This window comes from Callithrix jacchus, chromosome 10, assembly GCF_049354715.1.
Source record: "Callithrix jacchus isolate 240 chromosome 10, calJac240_pri, whole genome shotgun sequence".
Lineage (NCBI taxonomy): Eukaryota > Metazoa > Chordata > Mammalia > Primates > Cebidae > Callithrix > Callithrix jacchus.
The window spans coordinates 41,693,843-41,717,753 of record NC_133511.1 but is presented as its reverse complement, the minus strand read 5'-3'; positions in this window follow the sequence as shown (position 1 = coordinate 41,717,753).

Sequence of the window (23,911 nt, the reverse complement as noted above, 5' to 3'; positions counted from 1 at the left end):
GTATAAATTTTTAGGAAGGCTTTTGTGGATAAAAATAATTTCCATAAATTGCTGAATTATTTCTCAAATTATGCATTTGAACTTAAGAGTAGTATTCTGTCTAAGAGGAAAGGCAGGTTCTTGATTCCCTATTATAGATATAGATAGGATTTAAGAGGGATAGTTCACCAAATCACACACAAAACTTCAATTGATGGCTCAAAAGACAATGATATTTCCACTGCAGTTTTTATATTTGATGTGATTAGTGTCCAATTTTTATTTGCTTCTGGCTTCTGAGGATTAATGAAAGTCTAAATGCAAGATATTAAAATCTCTGAGCTACTGTGTGGCATTTCCAATTTATTATCTATTTTCAAGGTTGTATTTCCACAAAATCATGGTGTTTTGATAGGATATAGACATTTATAGGATTTCTCCAAAAATGAAATTTAATTCACCTCATCAAGAATTATTTAACTCCTAATGTATGAAAGCACTCTTCTAGTTACTTCTAGTGAGAAAAATATTTTTAATCAAAGAATTTTTCTTATGTTTAAAAAACTGGTTGGGCACAGTGGCTCACACCTGTAATCCCAGCATTTTGGGAGGCTAAGGTGGGCGGATCACCTCAGGTCAGGAGTTAGAAAACAGCCTGGCCAACATGGTGAAACCCCACCTCTACTAAAAATACAGAAATTAGCTGGGCATGGTGGTGGGTGGGCAGCTGTACTTTCAGCTACTTGGGAGGCTGAGGCAGAATCACTTGAACTGGGGAGGCAGAAGTGAGCTGAGGTCATGCCACGGACTCCAGCCTGGGCAGCAAAGTGAGTGAGACTCCATCTCCAAAATAAAAAAATATTATTAGTTTGAGGAGAAAATATATTTAAAAAAAAAAATTAACATTGCAAGCTTGATACAACTAATATTACATATTAAAACTTTAAATTCCTGTTAGGGGAACACATTTGGGCACGGTACCCATTATGATGAAGGTAAGAAAATCCAGACTTTTTATAGACAGAAAAAAACATATTGCATGGTGCATATCTTGAAGCCTGAAGATCTGCAGTACCTATAAAATAGATCAACTGTATGCAAGCGGAGGACACATCTTAGTCTCTTCTCCCCACAAAAAGGAAATCTAAGAAGAGACTTCATGAATACTGTAGTTTGATTTGAGAAGCAATCTCATGGAATGAAAGTGGAGTCTGGGGAGCATAAAACAAAAAGAATGAAAAATAATACAAATATCCCAGAATCTTCTGAAAGAATGTGGATAATGTGTCTCGGTACATTCTACCTGAGCAATTGAAGATAAGAGCACACATTCACATTTTCCTCTACTGTGCAATGACTAACTTATGATGTATTCTCCGTGCTTCTAGGCTGCATATGCGTTAGTGCCAGGTGTGTTCCGAGAGGCATCCTGCGTAGTGGATCAGAGATGCCCTGGTGCAGAAAATAGGAGATGCATGCTTCAGCAGATGGAAACTTCAGTTATATCTTTATAAAGCTAGTGGTGGTGACAACAGCCAGTAAAAAAAGGGGACATAGTAATGGTCAGACCTCTTAACTAATTCAGTAAAAATTTCCCTCAGCATCTGCTATATGTCCTGGAAATTGTGTTACAAAGAAGAATCAGAAATATATTTCGAAGAATTCAAAACAAATTAAGAGAGAAACAAACTGCAAAAAACTGAAAAGTATTGTGATAGAGATTAAGATATAAAAATAGCCAGGACAGACACTTCACCAAATCTTAATATAATACAATTAAAAATGCAAATGCCAAAATAAGTTTGATAAATATTTTGTAAATTGAAGGTGACTATGCAAATAAAATAGGAAGAAGGAGAAGGAAAAAATATCTTCAAGTTCAGAAGAAAATCTTCTTTGAAAGAAAAACTAGAAGTTTGATTTCAAAGTGAGATAGCCTTTGGGAACCCACCCTAGCCTAAAACCATTTTGTTTTCTTCTTGGCTCAGTTGTGAGTATCTCAGCTTAAAAATAGCTGCAAGTTACTCATGAATGTCTTCTGAAAGACTGGTGAGGTCAGAATAAGTTAACCTTGAAGATGTAAGTTTTACCTGAAACTAAATACCTGATATCAATTAAACACTTTCTAAAGATAAATTATAAAACTGATTTTGGAGTAGTGGTTTGGGGTTGTTACTTATTCTTGAGATGATAAAACTTCTCTGAAAACCTGCAAGTGTCGTTATTATAGTGCTCAGAAATAATTCTTTTGTTCACTTTTCACCATCTTCCTTTCCCCCAAAACCAGTAATTTAATCTTATAAAATAGAGATTTAATAGTTGCTATCATCTAAGCTGAAGATCAGTGTAGTCAAATAAAATGTACTGAGATATGTTATGCACATATACACATTGAGACTAGGAATTTCTATACTGATGAGACTTATCTGTTGCTTGTGAATAATTTAGAAATAGGATACTCTAGGCAAGCAGATCCTACTCAACTTATTTAAATCTTGGGCTTTTCAAGTTAGTCTGTGACTAATTCTTAGTTTTCGGAATATCTCCTGATTCTTTTTCTGAGGTTATAATCTTTCTTCTTCTTCTTTTTTGAGATTTTGTTTTGGTCTTTTTGTCCAGGCTGGAGTGCAATGGCACGATCTCAGCTCACTGCAACCTCCACCTCCTGAGTTGAAGCAATTCTTCTGCCTCAGCCTCCTGAGTAGCTGGGATTAAAGGCCCCTGCCACCATGCCTGGCTCACTGATACTCCTTCTTTGGTGTCCTTGATGCACTATTCTTTATCTTTACTCTTATTGGAACATCTAAATCTGAGTATTTGCAACTCTTGTGTTTATTTATATCCCCTTGGTGATTTTTTAACTGTGTCTCTTTGAATACCAGCTGCATGCCAAACACTCCCAAATTTACATATGCAGCCCCAGCCTGAATTTTATACCAATTATTTAACTGCTAAATAGACACCTCTAGTTAGAGATCAAGTAGACATCTGTAATTTTACTTTTTCAACAGCAGAATTTATTCCTTTCCCTATCTTCCAAATCTGCGGCAGCTTCAGAGTTCCTAATTCCAGTTGATTGCAAGTCCATTCTAAAAATTGCATAACCCAAGTTTTGGAATTCTTCTTTTTTTCTTGAGAGGGAGTTTTGCTCTTGTTGCCCAAGCTGGAGTGCAGTGGCACGATCTTGGCTCACTACAACCTCCACCTCCCAGGTTCAAGCAATTCTCCTGCCTCAGCCTCCTGAGTAGCTGTGATTACAGGCATGCACCACCATGCACAGCTAATTTTGTATTTTTAGTAGAGATGTGGTTTCACCATGTTGGCCAGGCCAATTTCGAACTCCTGACCTCAAGTGATTCACCTGCCTCGGCCTCCCAAAGTGCTGGGATTATAGGTGTGAGCCACCACAACTGGCAGTTTTGGAATTTTTTGACTTCTCCCTTTTCTTTCATATCATCTTTTTAATCAATTAAGGCTTTCTGTTAGTGAGTTGTTGATCATCATCTGTGGGGGTCTGTCCTGCAAAACCTGACTGCAAGATAGCTGAATAAGTAAGATACATTCACAGACCAAGTACAGTGAACAAGTGAGCTAGGGAGGTCGCCAGCTGCTCTCAGAGAGCTATTGCAGCTACCAAATTCCTACTGACTATTCCTCCTCACTTTTATTCAGTATAGATTTAATAACAGTGGTTCTAAGTCAACATACTGGTGAATAATTAACATGGTAAATACAGTGGTTTTAGGAATAATAAAAGCTTTGGTTCCAGAGTGCAGAGTAAACACCCTTGATGGGTAATCCCCCTTTGACCTCCCCCAGAGAAGGCCATCTGGCACAAAGTTCACAAGAGTAAACAAGTAGTTACAGTAGAGACAAAGGAATGTGAGGCAAACAGACTTAACTGGGGAAGCTTCTGTTATCCCTAATCTTCACCCTATGACCTCATGTTCTAAGGTAAGAACTGGCTGCCTTCAGCCTGTCCCATTATTACAAAATAATAAAAACCTTTCAGCCTTCCAAAAGGTTTGAGACTATATTCTTACAACTGTCCCTAATATTTTCCTTAATATTTTGCCAACCACCCTGAGTGAATCCCAACATGTTATTTCTATCGTTAGAGTGTCTCCAAATACATAATGTTTTAATGACTTATGAGGATATCACATTCATCCAGGCACCACAATTTTCACTTGAATTATTGCAAAAGACACCAAAATAGTATTCCATTATCAACTTTTGTCTCCCTATGTATATTACCATCTCAGTTGTCAAAGTGATCCTTTTCACCATCTTTATCACTGACTGTAATTTCTCCCTGCAGAAATCACCAATGGCTTCTTATTCCCCTGAGAGAAAAACAAACATACTTTTAATGGCCATCAAAACTGTAAGTAATTTATTCCTTCTTAGTGCTCTGATCTCATTTCTTATGACATTGTTTTTGGCTTGCTATCCCCTAGCCAAATTGCTCTTCCTGTTTCTGGAATGTGCCAGCATACAAGTGTTCTTCTCTCTACCTTGCATGCTTTTGCCCCACATGCTTACATGGAACTCCCACCTTCAATCTTCTCCACAAATATTAGCTTCTCAATGAAGCTATCCTGACAATTGTGTAACTCCCCTCCCTGAAGCTGCTGATTGTCATTTCTCTGCCATTTCCCCTTCTAGCAGCACTTATCCCCTTCTAACAGACAATATGAATTCCTTAAATTCTATCCTTACCTTTTATTGATGGCATTTAGCTGTTAGAAGTTAATTCTGACAAAGCAGAGATTTTCATCTAAATTTACCTATGTTTTTTCCCATGCCTAAAAAAGTGCCTGATACATACTGGGCATTAGACAAATACTTATTCAATGCATGAATAAAGAACTTGCTGAAAACATATACAAACCAGATTGTACCCTCTGTAGTATTGCTTGAGTTGTAAATGTCTCTTTTCCTGTAGATATCTTGTTCATACCACCTAATATGATAGCCAATGCACTCAAGCCTTTAGGCACTTAGGCATTATCTTGCACATGTCTATAAACACATAGATGGATCATGTGGTCATTGTAACACAGTATCTTCTCATCACAAAATAATATTTTAATATTGTTGGCATAAAACCTGATTTTTGGAGTGAGTTTTTAGAAAGGAAGGGTCATATTTAAATTAAAGTAGGAAGACATAGTTATAAGAATACTAATATGGCAGAGCAGTAGAATATGATGCTACTATGCGAAAATTTATGCACTTGATAATAATGGAGTAAGATATAAAAGCAATTGGAGTATATGAATATAAATTACAAACTCTGAAATTCAGGAAGGAATAAAATTAATGACCTAAAAATCTAGAGCATCAGAAATGTTAAAATCCAATGAAAAATGGAACCTTAGCAAAAGGTACACTTCAAAATTTGCATACTGATGCTATTTACTGAGGAGAGTTTACCAAAAAGTATTTTCTACCAAAGTAAAATATACAAAAGCCCTCTCCCATAATCAGCTTTATTCAATTGAAACAGGTAATATCAATTTATTTCTATAAATGTTAATTAGAAATTAATGCCATATCACCAAATTAGTGAATGTGCTTTGATTTCACCGTGGTTTTTTTTCTAAATTTGATAGCTCAAGCTCAGACAAATTATGTACAAATTACTGAAAATAAATAGTTAAGATAAGCTTGAAGGGATAAAGTATTACACTTTCGAAAGTAATCCATAACCAATCAGATCAAATAGCTTTTCCCTACTGAGATACTGAAGGAGGGACATTATTGATTAATGTTGATTAAAGGAGGGACATTATTGAATGGGGAAAGAATAAAACTAAAACCTCATATTGTTTTATTGTATGTTCTCATTACAGTGCATTGCACATATAAGAGAAATATCACATCTTTAATAAAAATGCTATTCAGAGCACATTTAGGCAAAATGAGAATTAAAGTATTAAAGAGTAAGCTATTCACATCAATGAGCCTAAAATTTATCAAATTTTGGAATATTACTGAAAAGTTATATAAGTCAGAAAGTGATATAAATTTAAGACTAGAACTAATTTGTACTAAAAATATTTCGATAAATATTTTATATGTATTATCCCATTTAATTCTAATAAAAAATCCAAAGGGAAGTCTTTTATTATCTCCATTGTTCCTAAAAGAATATTAGGCTTACCACAAGTAATAAGTTGCTCACAATACTGTATATTAGAACCCAGATTTATACCTGACAGCCTGACCACTACATTGCTGTAATACTTTAAACCATTTGTTTTCCCAGAAGTCATTCAAGAGCAAGTTGTTTAATTTCTATGTAATTGTGTGGTTTTTGAGAGATCTTCTTGTTATTGATTTATATTTTTATTCCATTTTGGTCTGAGAGTATGCTTGGTATAATTTTGATTTTTAAAATATTTATTGAGACTTACTTTATGACTGGGCACATGGTCAGTCTTAGAGTATATCCTATGTGCAGATGAAAAGAATGTATATTCTGTAGTTGTTAGATAGCATATTCTGTAAAAGACTATTAGGACTAACTGCTCTAATATAAAATTTAAGTCTACAATTTCTTTGTTAGTTTTCTGCCTTAATGATTTTGTCTAATGCTGTCAGGAGAGTGTTTGTCTAATGCTGTCAGGAGAGTGTTGAAGTCTCTCATTATTATTGGGTAGCTGTTTAAGTCTTTTCATGAATCTACTAGTACTAGTTTTATAAATCGAGTGCTCCAATGTTGGATGTGTATATATTTTAGGATAGGTAAGTCTTCTTTTTGAATTGAACCCTTTTATCATTATGTAATGACCTAGTTGGTTTTTTTTAACTGTTGTTAGTTCAAAGTCTGTTTTATCTGGTGTAGGAATAGTGACCACTGTTCTTTTTGTTTGTTTGTTTGTTTCCCATTAGTGTGCTATACCTTTCTCACTTTACCTTGGGACTGTGGGTGTCATTATAGGGGATCCACATTATATGGAACCCACAAAGGGTCTCTTGAAGAAAGCAGAAGGTTTGTTATTCTTTTTTTATCCAACATTCCAAATTGTGCCTTTCAAGTGAGGTATTTAGAACATTTACATTCAAGGTTAATACTGATATTTGGGGTTTTGTTTCTGTAGTGGAATTGTAAGTTGGTTGCTTTGTATTCCCAATTATTCAGTTGCTTTATAACATCTGTGGGCTATGCACTTAAATGTTATTTTTAAAAACCCTCAACAAACTAGGCTTTGAGGGAACCTACCTCAAAATAATGAGTCATACATAACAATCTCAAAGCCAACATCATATGTAGGGGACTCAAGCTGGAGCCATTTCTCTGAAGAACTAGAACAAGATAAGGAAGCTCACTATCACCAATCCTCTTCAACATAGTACTAGAAGTATACTCAGAGTAATCAGGAAAGAGAATGAAATAAATGGCATCCAAATAGGATAAGAAAATACCAACCTATCTTCACTGATGATATGATTTTATATGATTTTGAAACATGCAAATACTGCATGTTTGTGGGATGTTGGAGAGGGTCAGAAAAAATACCTCTTGGGAACTATGCTTATTACCTGTGTGGTGAAATAATCTGTATACCAAACCCACATGACATGCAGTTTACCTATATAACAAACTCTTACCTATACCCATGCATCCAAAATAAAAGCTAAAAACAAAAAGAAAGAGAAAATGTGGTTTCCAAGAGAGGAGAAATTATAGTAAACACCACTGTTTATCAGGCTAGGAAAAATAACAGAGACCACTGCCCAAAGCCAATGATCCATATGCCACATAGGCTTCTGGAGCATCTGTGGTGCTGTATCTATTGGAATCACCATTGCTGAAGCTTTGCAGGAGCCACAAGTCTATAATCCTGTTAGACAAGCCAGGCCTGGCAGCCTCAAATTGCCCAAAGCTTTTACTGCTGTAGTTAAATGCAGAAGTCAGAGTCTATGGGCACTCTGCTCATTGAGATAAATGTGGTTCTTACTCTTGTTGCTTCTGCTTCCTGACCCAGGTCTATGGGTGCTATGCTTCTGACTGAGCGTACTGCGATTTGCTTCAGCTGGTTTTATTGGCACAACACCGACTAAAGAAGAAGCTGTTGTTGCTGCTACTGGACACATGAGTAGACCAAAAAAGAGAAAAGAACACATTGTCTCTTCTCCTCCCACCTTCCAGTCTTCTTTCACTATCTCCCATTGGTTGACAAGGGAACATGAGAAACATAGTCAATCTTCAGCTTTCTAAACTCCAGTGATATGGGAGAGGACTTGTAAATGCAGAGATGGAGATAAAAGCCAAAGACAAACAATAAATATAAAATATACAGTGCCTCAATTGTATTTTAAAAAGTTATAAATACATGGGAAGTTAATTATATCATCCGAGTTGACTGAAATTTTGTTTCTAGTAGGCTTAAAGTCATGGCTAGCAGGGGTAAGAAACAGGGAGAGGAAACTAATACAGTTGCAAAATAAGAAAGTTTAGAAAAACAAAGGATCAACATTCTGGGACCCAAAATATTCACTCTAAATTCTATTTGTAGAATTTATTTACAAAAAACAAAGCATAGTAAAAGGAAATAATACCTAGAGGATGGACAGAACACTGCATGGAGTTAGGACACGGAAAGACACTGATGCACATACTGGATGATGGGCAGATCATGTGACTATAGCAAAATATTTTCAGCTGTTATCTACAGCTCTTGATGCTCTGAAAGCCAGAGGAAAAAAATTTTCAGCTTGAGGTCCTGAAGTTATTCAAACAATGTAGCTTTATTAGTACTCTCCAAAATTATGGTTCTCAATCCTACCTGACCTACATCATTTCTGGTACTTCCTTTACATCCTAAAATGTATTTCATGAATTACATAACCTAATTAACTCTACATATTTTTTAAATCACTGAGAAGGCAATAACATAAATATAAAAGATAAATAGGATCAAGGAAAATTGTTATAATATGCATTCATAAGTAATAACTCAGGTGTGAAAGCAGTAGAAGACCCAATAAAGAGACATTAAAGCCTGTTGTGTTATATATTTCCTGTTTGCCTCCCCATATCTACACTCCACACTTAGACATCATGCTGTAAGTTCTAGAAAAATGACTCAGATCTATCATTGAGCTGTTTTGCTTTCTGAGTTCTGCTGGAATTTGTTAATACAAGACACCAGTAGATGTCAAAGGCAGGGATAAAAACGTGTGTCATTTATTTATTGATATTTGAGACAGGATGTTGCCCAGGAAAGAGTGCAGTGGCAAGATCATGGCTCACTACAGCCTCAGACTCCCAGGTTCTGGTAGTTATTTCTCCTCAGCCTCTTGAGTAGCTGGAACTACAGTCAGGCACAACCACGCCCATCTAATTTTTTCAATGTTTTGGGAGAAGGGGCCTCAGTATGTTGGCTAGCTGGTCTGAAACTCCTGAGCTCAGGCCATCCTGACTCCTTAACCTCCCAAAGTGTCAGGATTTCTGGAGGGCGCTACCACTATGCCCCACTCTGGTTGCTTCTAATGTTTCTCACCTAGCCAGTTCATAGGTTTGTCACATTTTAGTACAGATGACAAGAGTCATCTCTATACAGCTATACTCTGCAGGTTATAGCAATTTCTTTATTCTTTGTTTTTTCAGGTTAGGAATGGTATTAGAACCTTAAATTTATGATTCCTGGGTTACTCTGCTATTCTTACCCACTCCCACCAAGCCCTGTCCACATCTTTATAAAGAGATCTTTTATTAAAATTTCTTCCAATCACACAGTTTGTAAATTTTCTGTCTTTATCATGTCTTGACGTTGTTATATATTTACTTTTAATAAATATGCTTAGATTTATGAAAAGTAAGATGGTCAGAAGCTGTTTAATAACAAATATACAAGAAAATTATGACCCAATTCAGAAATAAAGTCTAATATTTAGATAAAAAATTATCTTTTTTGTGTATACAAAGGAAATAGAGAAATAATCTCAATTGGAATATAGAGAACCTTCCAAGACACAGAGTGACAAAGTGGAAAAACTGAAGAAGTATGATATTCTCACAACTGTGTTAGTTCTTATTTATTAGAATCAAAATAATTCCTTGTATGTTTATGATTAAGTACTACAGGATACAGTTAATGTCTTGAAATTTTACCATAAATTAACAAACATATTCATTTTTAATACATAAGAAATATGAAGAGCTTTTATTTCAATAAGTAATAGAGAATGGATTAGAGAAAGGAGCCTGATCAACATGGCAAAACCCTATCTCCACTAAAAATACAAAAATGGTGGGACACTCCTCTAATCCCAGCTACTAAGGAGACAGGCATGAGAACTGCTTGAACCTGGGAGGTGGAAGTTGCAGTGAGCTGAGATTGCACCACTTGTGCCACAAAGCAAGACCCTATCTCAAAAAAAAAAAGGCCAGGTGTGGTGTCTTACACCTGTAATCTCAGCACTTTGGAAGGCCAGGGTGGGTAGATCACCTGAGGTCCAGAGTTCGAGACCGAAAGAAAGAAAAAAAAAAGGGAAGGAAGGAAGGAAGAGAGAGAGAGAAAAAGGAAGAGTATAAAATGTAATAGAATGCTCAGAGAGTAATCTGGGAACAGTATCTGTGTTACGGCAAAAACCTAACAAAAAATGTAATATATAGTCAAGATAGTAAGTGCAAAGCTATGTATTTAGAACCTATTGTTGTTAAATAACTAGGTATGTTTTTGAAATCATCTTCCTAAGTAGATGTTAAAATATGAGGCATTTAAAAGTAACCTGTTTTAAAACATTATAAGAAAATCACATTGCAGTTTTTAAAGTGTCTGAAGATTCCACAGATATCACTAAATTGGACAGAATTCAGTGAAAGTTTTCTTGTGTGTGTTTGTATACTGGCATTAAAATTAAAAAGAACATGATGCAGAAAGTATAAACCTTCTCTTATATCCAGCAATAATGGTGAATTTCTCTCCACATATTAGCTCTCACAGTATGAGCCAAAGCTCATATTTTGTATTATTATGTCATTTCTAAGCTTCTCCATTTCTATTGCTGTTATATAAATTTAATGGAGGCTGCCCTAGTGGTATGAGCTTTTTCGTCCTTTAAATCTAAGAAGGCTACTTATAAGCTATCAGTTTGCTAAGCCCTCTATCGCTCTTAACATATATAAATCTAGAAAGAAAAATGATTAACAGTTACTCCATATCTACCTCAAAGGGAAATTTGTAAGGTTTAATTGGATAATGTCTGTAAAGTGTTTCAATTCCTAGGAGAAAATAGTACATAAGCATAAGGGGAAAAGGCACCACGGTAAAATTATACTGAGTAAGTAGCAATAAAGGTAGGTTTTAGTTTGAATTCTGACAGGATAGCAGTAGGATACTGTTATAAATTGCTCTAAATCTGTATTTCAAATGTTATCAGCAAACACTCATAAAACTGAGCTATTATGGAAAGTATAAGAGATTGATAGAGGAAGAGGAGCATAAGTTCAAGTTTTTGCTCCTTATCAGTTGAGAGTTGGTAAGCCTTTCATGGAAACTTTCAGACCCACGGTTTTCTCAGCTATAAAATAATGCAAAAAGTCTCTTTCTACCTCACAGGTATTCTGTGAGAATTATACTTTTTTTAAAACAGTAAATTAAAATGGTTAGAAATATTTACCATGATCTGTAAGTGTTTGCTAAAAAAAAATTACCATTAATGGGATAGTTCAAAACAAGGAATGTAAGTATATTTATTCTAAAAGTTTGTGTTTATCTTTTTTTTTGCTTTGAGAGAGTCTGGGTCCCAGATGGTGAATTTAACATAACATTTGCCAGATGTATTTCTATCCCTCCCTTTCAGCATGACTTCACAGAGAATGACGATGATCTTTTTCTGATCTTATGGATCTTTAAATAAAGACATTCACCATATGTGGTTTGGATTAAATTAGACAAGGAAAAGTCCCAGGAAAAAAACGTGTCTCTTCACTCACCCCAGTCAGCACGATACACATGACTACCCTCTTAACTGTTGCCAATTACCACTTTTAGTTAATCCTCTATCCCAGAACTTTGGGAGGTCAAGGTGGAAGGATTGCTGAGCCCAGGAGTTCAAAACCAACTTGGGCAACAAAGCAAGAACCATCACCCCCTTCGCTACCAAACAAAAACAAAAACAAAATTAAAAAATTAGCCAACCATTGTTGTATGTGCATATGGGCCCAGCTAGCCGAGAGGCCAAGGTGGGATATCCCTTAAGCCCAATAATTCAAGCTGCAGTGAGCCATGATTGTGCCACTGCATTCCAGCCTCAGTGACTGAGTGAAACCTTGTGACAATAATAAATAAATAAATAAACATAAATAAGAGCTGGACTGTTTTTGAGAATTGTTATGGACAAATTTCTTGATAGTTATAAAAACATACCAATAGAGTTTGAGTTACAGTTTACTATTAGGTATAGTTTATAGTATGTAGCTACGATTTTAATGTGCTCCATAGTAGCAGTGGCTGTTTGTCCTGTATTCTATTAATATATAGATTACTGTCTTTTCACATTGCACATACAAATTAAATACTTTTTGAATGAAAGATGAAATGAAGGATTTGTATGATCATTTCATACCACTTCCACTGCTAATACTTAGTCTGCTCTTCCATCATGTTTTACCTAGGATACTTTAATAACCTTCTAAATGGTCTCTACATTTCTAACTGGAATTTGTGCTTTTGTAAACTATTAAATATGTGTGAAAACATTTTAAAATATTTTAATTATATGTGTATATAAACCTTGAAAAATTATTAAATGTTTCTGTAAAACCTTTTGACATTTCCTCATTTATGTCATATATTTTACCTATTCTTATCTATTTTACATATTTTAAAATTTCCCTATTATTTTAAAAAATGTAAATATTTTAATTTTATTATTTGGTCACTAACCTGTGTTCTGTGTAAAATAATACATTTTGTTCTAAATTTCAGGTGTATTTGTTCAATTTTAGAATACAGTTTTGCTCTTCTTATTGATTCAATTTTTCTGTGAAATTTCACATGTCACTGATTTGTCTAATTTTCTTATAAAAATTAATCATGATTATTTTAAGTCAATTTCTGCTAACTGCAGTATCTAAATGATCATTGAGTCACCTTCTATCATTCTTGTGATTACATCATATTTTCTTGCCTCTCCACATTTATTATTACTTTTATCAGCCATTATATATGAAAAGGAATATAAAACACCCAGATATCATGTTTCAGCAGTGATCATTTAATTGATAGGCTTGCGGCTGGTAGCTGCAATCTTCATCTGACTTGACCTTTGCAAATTATGCTTTCATTGAGTTTCATATGAGTATGGAAAGGTTTAATTTATAAATGCTTAGTCTTTGAAAATTCTTAAATATTATATTTGAAGGGATCTTCTGCCCTATTATTTCTTTCTTCTTCATTCTGAGAGTGTAAAACACAGCTCTACCATTGAGATATTTTCCAGCCCATTTCTCAAGTCTCAAATCAAAACTAGTTTCAAAATACGGCAAATGGTTTCAGGTAGAAAAGCTTTTACTCAGAAAAAAAGGCCCATAACCTGGTGGGCTTTTTAGTTCAGTTTCATTCTGTTTTGGCAAAATTACCACAAGACTGCAGGAAATTTTACTCTTGCTTTGAATGTATAGACCTAAGTAAAATTTCTAGACACATCTGCAAAAACAAATATCTAAAAAAAAAAAATTGGAGGAGTAAACAGGCTCCATTTTTGTGTTGCCACAAATTTTCCCATTTGTGGTTTTAGCCATATACAATTACTAAAACTCTTGCTAGTTTGTTTCATTTTTTTGTCTAGCAAAATCTTTACATCTCTGCCAGCAAAATTCTCTTGATTTCAATTAATACTAATTATCCTAGTATTACTGAAGCAGCAGGGGTTTGGTCTAGGTCCTGCTGCTCACAGCACAGAAAGCCAATCACTGAGACGACAGTTATTGCAAGAAAGAAGGCTTTAATTCAGTGCTGCAGCCATAGATATGGGAGCTCAGTCTCAAATCCATCTCCCATGTGCTAAAACCAGGAGTTCATATGGCAGGGCAGAAATGAAGCAATATGTAAGAAAACAGGAACTAGGGAGGGGCAAGGATGCAATCATGATAAATAAGAATCAGGCATCTCATTGTCAGGATGTGGTGATCTGCTGAGTTTCAGTTCTTTGATAATTTTTTTTTTTGAGAGGCCTGAAGGCCCATCCCTGAGGAAAAAATTCAGATAGAACAATCGTTAAGTTTCCAGCTTTAAGACCAGAATAGTCCATTTCTATGCTTATTTAAAAGAACAGTCGGAGGACTTTTGGGTCAATTTCACCAGGTGGAAAATGGCTGAGCATAACAAAGGCAAAAATAAATGACAAAGGAAGACAAAATGCTTGTAAACTCTACAGATTTCTTTGAATTCAAAACACCGTTTTTCTTTTCAGTTCTCTTAGAAGATGTGCCACTAGAGAGGAAAACAGACCAAATAAATCTTCTCCGTCACGTGCCATGCTCTGACAATTTTTGTTTGACTTCCATATATATTTAATAATTCAATAATCTTAATATTACCGTGATTATCTGGACCCCTGCTTTTTCTATAACAATAGCAAGTAATCTTTTGGCATCATTAGTAGTATTTATCACTAAATAAATACTTAAAACCCTACTTGAATAATTTCCCTTTGACTAATTATTTTAATCCTTCTTAAAGTGATGTATTTTAGTATATTTTTAAATCATCTCCTCCTACATTTTTTCATGGGTATTACTGATAGAAGAACATTAAATATATTATCATAATCCATAAGATAAAAATTATTTTAAGAGGTAGAATTATATACAAAGCTCTGACCTAAAAACGTGTCTTGGGATTTTTTTCCGCCCACTCCTTGATGTGAATGAAATTTTAAGTTATAATAGGTTATAAAATGTATGATTTTCTCTCCTGTATAATTAACAATGTAGAAACTCAGAGAATAGAGCTACTCAAGACACTGGTAGAGTATTAAAACAAGACTCAGATATTTAAATACAAGTGTGAACTTTTGTTTCAACACTGCTTTGTTGGGTTACCTGGAATAAAAAAATGTTCCCTTTGTCTCTTATTTAATTTTCTTTAAGAGGGAAAAGCTAATACCCTATCATTCTCCTATGTATAATACGAAATAAAATAATGAAGTTTGTGACTATGATAGTTATGCAGAGCATTATAGCACTGAAAGAGGAGAATATTTCAAAAACAATTTTAAAAAGTTATATGTGGATGAATATATACAAACATATATGAATATATACATATATATTCATTCTAAAAATGAATATAAAAACAGAATAAAATGGAAAAATAATGAAAAAATCTTGCACAATTACAATAGCCAATAGTTTAATTAAAAGATCTAAAAAATTATTTGAAACTTGTAAATACACCAGAGATTATTGTATACTTTTGTAGTGCAGTACTATATTTGTAACTTTGGTGGTTTTACTAGCTGGTGAGCTACTTTGCAAGTCTATAGGGTCAGAGATTATCTTTTATATGCTGACCTCAAAAAGTGCAAACATTTCCTGCCTTTGTAAAGATAAAATTTAAAGGATTATTGATTTTTGTCCTGTTGGACATGAATCAGTTTTATAGAAATCTGCCATTTATATCCTAATAGACATTTATTAAAATTCCTATAAATATTCAACTCTTAAAATTCACTTTAAACTGGTTTTAACATCTTACTGTTCCCTCATTAACACATTATTTAAATAAAAATTTGCTGCATGTCCACTTTATATTTGCAGTTTCGGATGTCCTGTTGAGTAGCCCAAATGGACATATTTAATGGAGTCAAGTAATTTACATTATGCGCTGCATAAGTCCAGGCACATTTCTTTCCTGATTTCCAGAGGAAAACCCAAGAAACACAGAACTTTTATTTTGTAAACTCTATTTATCCTTTCCTTCTCCACCGCTACTAATTTTATTTTTTGCTATTAGTTCAAGCGTATCAGTAACTAATTTCCCAATAGTGACATGATTCAGAATTTGGTTTTTAGTTTGATAATTTGGAGATTTCTGTCAAGTGAGTGATGAAAATCTGTACCTTCTGTGTAAAAGGTGACAGAAAATATACTTTTCAGTCCTTTGTGTTTGTCTATTTATGAACTGAAATTAATTAAGAAAATTATTTTTTGCCCAGTTAGAAAAATAATTTTTTGATATCTGGATTGAATTTTTATAGATTTTGTTAATTTGTTTTTTTTTTTCTTCTTCTCACATGTGACTGAAATTGTAGAACTGAAATTGCAGGCATTATATGCTCCTGTTTGTCTCTTTGTCTACAACTCAGAGAGCTGTTTACCTTAGAGCAAAGTCTGTTTCTACCTATGGAGGGTATTTATCAGTTAAAATTGTATATCTCTTCAATTAAAAAGGTAATATAAGTTTATAGAAATAAGTTACTGATTATATCTTTTCTATGATTTATTAACATAGAATATAATATGAAGGGGAACTTTATATTTTCAGTCTTATTTAGGATTGTTTCTTCTGGAATTTCTAATTTTGGATTTCTAATCTCATACTAATTTTCTGATCAAAATAATAAGCTTTATTCTAGTATAGTCTTTAAAATTATAAAAAAACACAAATTGTGTTTAACAAAATTGAGTTTTAACTATGAATTTTTATGTTAGCAATCATTTATTTTATATATATATATATATATATATTTTTTTTTTTTGAGACAGGGTCTTGTCCTGTCACAGAGGCTGAAATGACGTGGCAGAATCACAGCTCTGTGTAACCTCAAACTCCTGGACTCCAGCAACCCTCCTGCCTCAGCCTCACTACAGGTGTGTAACACTATTCTCATTTATTTAAATTTTTTATAGCAGTAAGGTCTTGCTCTGTTTCTCAGGCTGGCCTAGAACTCCTGGCCTCAATGATATTTCTGTCTTAGCCTCCCAAAGTTCTGGGATAAGAGGCATGGGCCACCATGAGCTATCGTATTTTAAATGTGTTAACGTGGCATTATTTCTAAAATCTTTTGCTAACTTGAAACGTTGAATGAGTATTTAATTAATGACTACCCTTCAGATAACTGCATAATATCTAACTCAAAAGGTGAAAATATTTATTGGTAACCGAGAATAATTTTTAGATATAAAGTTTTCATGTTATAAAATTACTATTTACTGGGTCATAGAAAAGGAAATGTTTACTATTGCCACCTAAAAATGTACAAGGGCAAGTTGTGCTTTGGATATTCATGCATTTTGCTAGTTTGCTAATACATTTGTTTATGGTGAGCATGTAACCTGGAGAGCATACTCAGCTCCCAGGTCTGAAGAGGTTCTTAGCTTTGCTAACTCTGAAGAATGGGATAAGGGGCCCTTGAGGTGCAGTGAGTTTGCCATTCAAGTAAATATTGTGGACCAAAAGAGTTTTGTAGAAAAGTGATTTATTAGAGAGAGAGAGAGAGAGGAGAGAGAGAGAGAGAGAGAGATAGAGAGAGAGAGAGAGAGAGAGAGAGAGAGAGAGAGAGAGAGAGAGAGAGAGAGAGAGATCCCACTCTGTCATGGGAGAGGACCCAGAGAAGGAATCCATATAGGTAGGAGCATCTGGAATTTTAACGCTTGAGTTATTCCCTCCACATTCATGTTCTTGTCCAATGAAAGGAGTTCTTTCAGACTTCCTCTGGAGTGATGGATCTTTGACACTGATACCGGATTGGCTGCTTGATCCACAATGCTGAGTTACAGAGACGCTCCTCCCAGAGCTTTGGGTGGCTTTTTAGGACAAAGGAGCCTCACCTGGCTTTCTCTACCTACTCCAAGTGTAGGAAACCCAGACAAAGAACTTTATATTTGAAACCCCTCTGGTTCCCAGAAGGAGACGTGGAACCGGGAAACTCCTGCCTTTGAAACCCTGCCCCTCGTGGACGGAGAAGAGAAGTCTTTCAGTCCCCCATCTGAATAGGAAAGTCCAGCTGCTCTCCGGACACAGGCCTTGATTGCTCTTTAACTATTTCCTGCTGAATTGGGGCATAGAAGAGGCCCTGCAGTTGAGGTTTTCCTCCAGAGGAGATTCTTCCAGGGGTGAAGGTTGATCCAGAGGTCGATGGTAGAACTCATGAGCCAAGGACATTCAGGGTTTCATTTGCAGGACCATTTGTAGGCTTATGGCCTCAATTCTAGAAGAAACAAATTTGACAAGAAGGTTAAAGATGAGAGGCCCAGGGAAAGCAATAATAGAATGGTTATAAATGAGCCTAGAAGAGGGTAGAGCCAGGACAGCCAGTTGCTAAACAAGCTCCATGATGCTGTTTCTTGAAGTTCTTTAGCCCTGTGTTCGATTCGGTCCCTGAGTTCTTTACCTTTCTTTAAGACAATGACTGATTGGTTTACAAAGTAGCAACATTCTTCTCCTAAAAAGAGACAGGTTCCTCCCCAGTTTGCTGTTCCCAGATCCAGGGTTCTTCTATTTTGAAGAGCCATAGCAGCTAAAGGGTTAAGCTGCTTCTGTAGAGTGAGCTTCCTCTGTCTGCAGAGAGAATTAGCAACCTTTTTCCTTGTCATCATGTAACTCCTGAGATAGCTTGCTGTAAAACTGAGTAGAGGTAGTAATTCCTCCAGTTCCAGTACCAAGTCCTCTCACTATTCCAGCCCCCCCACCACTATGGAAGGAATAACGGGTGTTTGAGTATGGTGTGCCCTCGGCAAGAGAAGACTCTGAACCTGAGAGTAGGTGAAAATTGTCATGGGGGGGCACTAGGAAGGAGTGGAGGCATATTTCCTTAGGAGTATTGTTCAGACAGTGGTAAGCTGAGGTGCCACAAAGAATAAACCTGGTGCTAGGCAGTTGAGATCTGGGGGTAAGGCAACCCAGTTTTGGCATAGGGAAGCACTGGAGTAGTTTAAATAGAGTTCACACAAGTGAATTCTGAGGTAGATGGGATTCTTAGTTTGTGACCAAGGGACCTGTAAGCCCCGAATGATTTGAGGGAGTCATATCAGAGGGAGAGGAGAAGAGCTATTAGGCCAATCCATAGGGGTGACCACATAGAGTCCAGTTGCAAATAATAAAGTCAAGAGTGATAGTCCTGTTAATGCCAGGATGTAAGTTACACTCATGAGTCATTACTTTCCTGGGGATCTCATTGGAAGAGCAAACGTAGATCCTCTAAAGGCTCGCAGGTGTATGAAGGGTCGTCTCCTGGAACTTCAGGCTGTGGAATGGAGGGCCTATGATTTTCTTCAGAAGGTGTCCAGGGCTTCGGCTGAGTGTGACGAACCCACGATTCATTTCCCACTGCCTTAAGCACTATTGGGATAGACAGAATAAGCAAAAATGATCCTTCCCAAGATGTGCCTAGAGAGGGAGAGTCTGAGGAGAGAGACTTAATAAGCACTAAGTCTCCAGGGCAGAACAACTCTTTCCACCTTTCTTTAGGTCCTAAGAGCGTGTGGGTACTTAGCCAAGGAGATTATATATTTTATCAGATCTGCTGTTTCCTTCTCTAACACGAAATCATTAATAAGAAAGGGCCATCCATAAAGCATCTCATAGGGGCTGAGTCCTGTTTTCTTAGGAGAGTTTTGAGCCCTTAAGAGTACTATTGGTAATAGAGAAGGCAACATGAGGTGGGTTTCCTGTACCAGTTTCTTTAGGCATCTCTTAAGAATTTTGTTCACCTTCTCCACTTTCCCTGAGGACTGAGGCCTCCAAGCCCAGTGGAGATGATACTGTATTTCTAATGCTTTGGTCACTGCAACATTGAAGGCAGGGCCATTATCACTTTGAAGACAGTGAGGGAGTCTGAATCTAGGGATTATTTCATTAATCAGGACTCTTACTAACTCTTGGGCTTTTTCTGTTTACAGGGGAAAGCCTCAACCCATTTTGTGTAGGTATCTACACATACTAACAGATATTGATATCCTTCAGACTTAGGCATATGGGTAAAATCCATTTGTCAGTACTCACCTGGTTAGTGACTGGTTTGCTGTTCCCCAGGAGGAACTTTGCGATATGCCAAAGCATTATTTTTCTGGCGTATTTCCCATCATCCGACTATTTGTTGGACAGCCTGAAGAGATCTTTTTCTGTAAATATAAATTTGGCCATTTGATATGTATTTTCCATACCCATATGGAAGGTTTAATGTAGGATTTTAGGTACTTTCCACTGGCTGGCAGCAGGTAGGAGTACTTTTCCCTCCTCAGTAGCTAGCCATCCTGAAGGAAGAAGATTGTGTCCCTGGGAGATTGCCCACTCTACCTCTTCTGCTGAGTATTGAGGTCTAGTTCCCTGGAGAGGGTTTTCCCATATTAAAGGACCTTCTATAAATTCTTGTCTGGCTGCTCTTTTTGCCTCTAGGTCAGCTCTGTGATTGCTCTCTACTTCCTTCTCATCTCCTTTCTGGTGACCTCAGCAGTGTAAGACTGCCATGTCTTTGGGTACTTGGACAGCTTGTAATAAGTCTAAAGTTTCCTTATGATATTTAATGGGAGTTCCTTCTAAGGTTAGGAACAGTCTTTCCTTCCATATGGCAACATGAGTGTGCAGAACCAGGTAAGCATATTTGGAATCTGTGTATATGTTTATTCTCTTTTCTTTTCCTAATTTTAGAGCTCTACTGAGGGCTACTAGTTCTGCCAGTTGGATGCTAGTTTCAGGAGGGGGAGTTACTTTCGAGCACTGTTTGATCACTGACTACTGCATATCCTGCCTTTCGAGCTCCATTTTCCATAAATGAATGTCTGTCAGTGTATAGGTAAAGGTCACCATTGGCTAGAGGAGGTACTAAGAGATCATCTCAGACCACATAGTTCTGGATTATAACCTTCTGACAGTCATGTTCTCTGTCTGCCTCTTCCTCAGGAAGAAAAATAGCTGGATTGAGGGATGTGCATGTGCACAGCTGAAATAAAGGCCCTTCTAGTATTAAGGCCGGATATTTGAGTAAGTGGTTGTTGGACAGCCATAAGCCTCCTTTAGAGGACAGAATTCCAGATATGTCGTGTGAAGTCCATACGGTTAGATCTTTCCCTTGCACCATTTTAACAGCTTCTGAGACCAGTATAGCCACTGGGGCTACAATCTACAATCAATGTGGCCAGGCTTTTGAAACTGCATCACTTTCCTTACTTAGGTATGCCGCTGGCTTTCACATGGTCCCCCAAGTCTGGGTGAGAACCCCTAGTGCCACCCATGAATTTTCCATAACATGTGGTGAGAGGTCATTCTCTGTAGGAAGGCTTAAAGCTGGAGCCTGCCATAGTGCCTACTTTAGGGTCTGAATGGCTGCATTGGCTATAGGATCCCATTGCATTATATGGTTGTTAGCCTTTTGGGTTTCCTTAATAAGAGTGTAAAGGGGTTTGGCTATTTTATCATGTCTGGGAATCCGCAACAGGCAGAAACCAGTTATTTCTAAGAATCCCCACAACTGCTTTTAGGTCTTTGGATGGGGGAAGGCCAGTATGGGTTGGAGACATTCTCCATCAAGAAGCCAAGTGCCCTTAGATAATACAAGCCTTGGGCATTTTACCTCTTACCTACAAAGTTGTGCTTTTGATTTGGAAACCTTATATCCACAGGTGGTTAGAAAGTTTAGGAGGTCCTGGGTGGCCGCCTGGCCAAACAGGTGAGGGCTGTCTCAAAAGTCTTGGGGTAACAATGTCCAGATGAGCTGAGACTTATGGTCTAAAGGGTCTTCAAAGGCAAACAGAAACTGGGAGTCAGGATGTAATAGAACACAGAAAAAGACATTCTTAAGGTCCAGGACTGTAAACCATTGTGCCTTTCCTGGTATTTGAGAGAACAAGGTGTACTGGTTGGGTACAGCTGGGTATAAAGGGATCACATCTTCATTAATAAGCCTGAGATCTTGCACTAGCCTCCATTGTCAATTAGATTTTTTAACTCTCAAAGTTGGAGTATTACAAGGGCTGTTTTAGGACCTCACCTGACCCTGAGTTTTTAAGTTCGTTGCAATATCTTTTAGCCCCTTTTTGGTTTCTGGTTTATCTTTGCTAAGGAAAAGAGATGGGATCCTTTAGCTTTATTTGAATTGGTCAGGCATTCTTTGCCCACCCAAATTGTCCCTCCATTGCCCAAACCTTGAGATTAATTCTTCTTTAAATAATAGGCAGCAGAGAAGGATTTCTGCTCTGAGGATGTTCACATAAATAATGGCTCCTGCTCTGACTAACAGGTCCCATCCTAGTAAGGGAGTGGAACTTTCCAGCATGATAAGGAAGTCATGGGAGAAGAGTATATCTCCCCAGTTACAGCTTAGGGGCTAGGAGGATTATTGGGAAGCTGATTGTCCTAGGACTCCTTGGACAGTTACAGACTTGGAGGACAACCAACCAGGACAGGACAGGAAAACTGAGAAGGCTGCACCAGTGTCCAGGAGAAGATCAATCTCCTGGCCCTCTATGGTTAGTTTTATCCAGGGCTCAGTGAAGGTGATGGCTTTTGCTGGTGATTACCCTGAGCATCCTCAGTCCTGCTGTTGGGTCATCTGGTTAGCCACCTCAGGCCCTGGAAACCTTGGTCCCCGAAGAAAGTGTGTCTTCCAGTGATCCCCTTGGCACAGTGGGCAAGAACAAGGAGATGGTCCATTCCTATGGGGACAATCTTTCTTAAAGTGTCCCGGTAGGCCACAGTGGTAGCAAGCTCTGCCAGCCTGGCAGCTAACTCAAGCCCTTCCCTCTTCCCAGCTTCTTGGGTCTGCTTGCCTGAAGGCCATGACTAGGGCCGTGGCCTTTCTCTTGTCCCTCTTGTTCCTTTCAGCCTGTTCTTCCTAGTCTCTATTATAGAGCACCACAGTTGCTAGATTTAGTAATTATTCTAGACTCTGTTCTGGCCCTAGGGCCAGCTTCTGGAGCTTCCTCCTAATGTTTGTTGCTGATTAATAAATTTTTCTTTTAGGATTAGCTAATCCTCGATGGAGTCTGATGACAGGGAGTATATTTTCTTAAGGCCTTCCACAGCCACTCAAAGAAGGCTCTTGTTTTCTTCCTCTCTCTGAGTTATGGTGGATAACATTGCATGGTTCATGGGCTTTTTCCTAGCTTGCCTTAATCCCTCAAATATGCAGGTTAGTAGGTGCCTACGACTCCAATCTCCCTGTTGTGTTTCAGGATCCCAGTGAGGGTCATGCTAGGGACTGCTTGTCTACCTGTAGGGAATCTATCCTTCTCCTCTAACATTATTAGGTCATATACTTCACTAAGGTACCAGGTGTCCCCAAACTCTCGAGCCACTGCTACAGCAGCCTCCCTCTAATTGCTGGTTAGGGTCTGACTAAGCAATAACGTATCTTTCCAATCCAATTCAAAGGATTGATCCAGGCTCTGAAGAATATATATGTACCTGTCTGGGTTATCTGAAAATTTTCCTGAGTCTGCCTTGATTTGCTTTAAGTCAGAAAGTGAAAAGGGAGTATGAAGTTTGGTTGGGCCAAATTCTCCTCCTACTGCCTGTAGGGGACAGAATTGGGGTATACTAATAGCCTGAGGTGCCTTGGCTGATTCATCTTGGGTTATAGGAGCTGAGGAGACCTGATGAGTATTGGTGGAGGGAGGAGCTCCAGGGCATCTTAAATATGGGGGTAGTCCTGAAGAGGGGCCAGTAGGGCATGGGTTACAAGCCTTACATAGCTGAGGATTATCTCCTAGAGAAAAGAAAACTTGCACATAGGGGACCTCCATCCATTTACATTCCCTCTTACAGAAGAGGTCTAACTGTGGAAGGGTGTTATAATTTGTACTTCCCTTAGGAGGCTGGGTTTCTCCACACGGCAGAGGGTATCACGACCACGCTGTTTGGCAGAGAAAAATGAGTTTCTTCTTCAAAGATCATGGGTCAAATTGGTCCCAGTTATCCAGAATACACCTAAGAGGATTATTTTGCCTTGGGAAGGATAGCACCCACTGAAA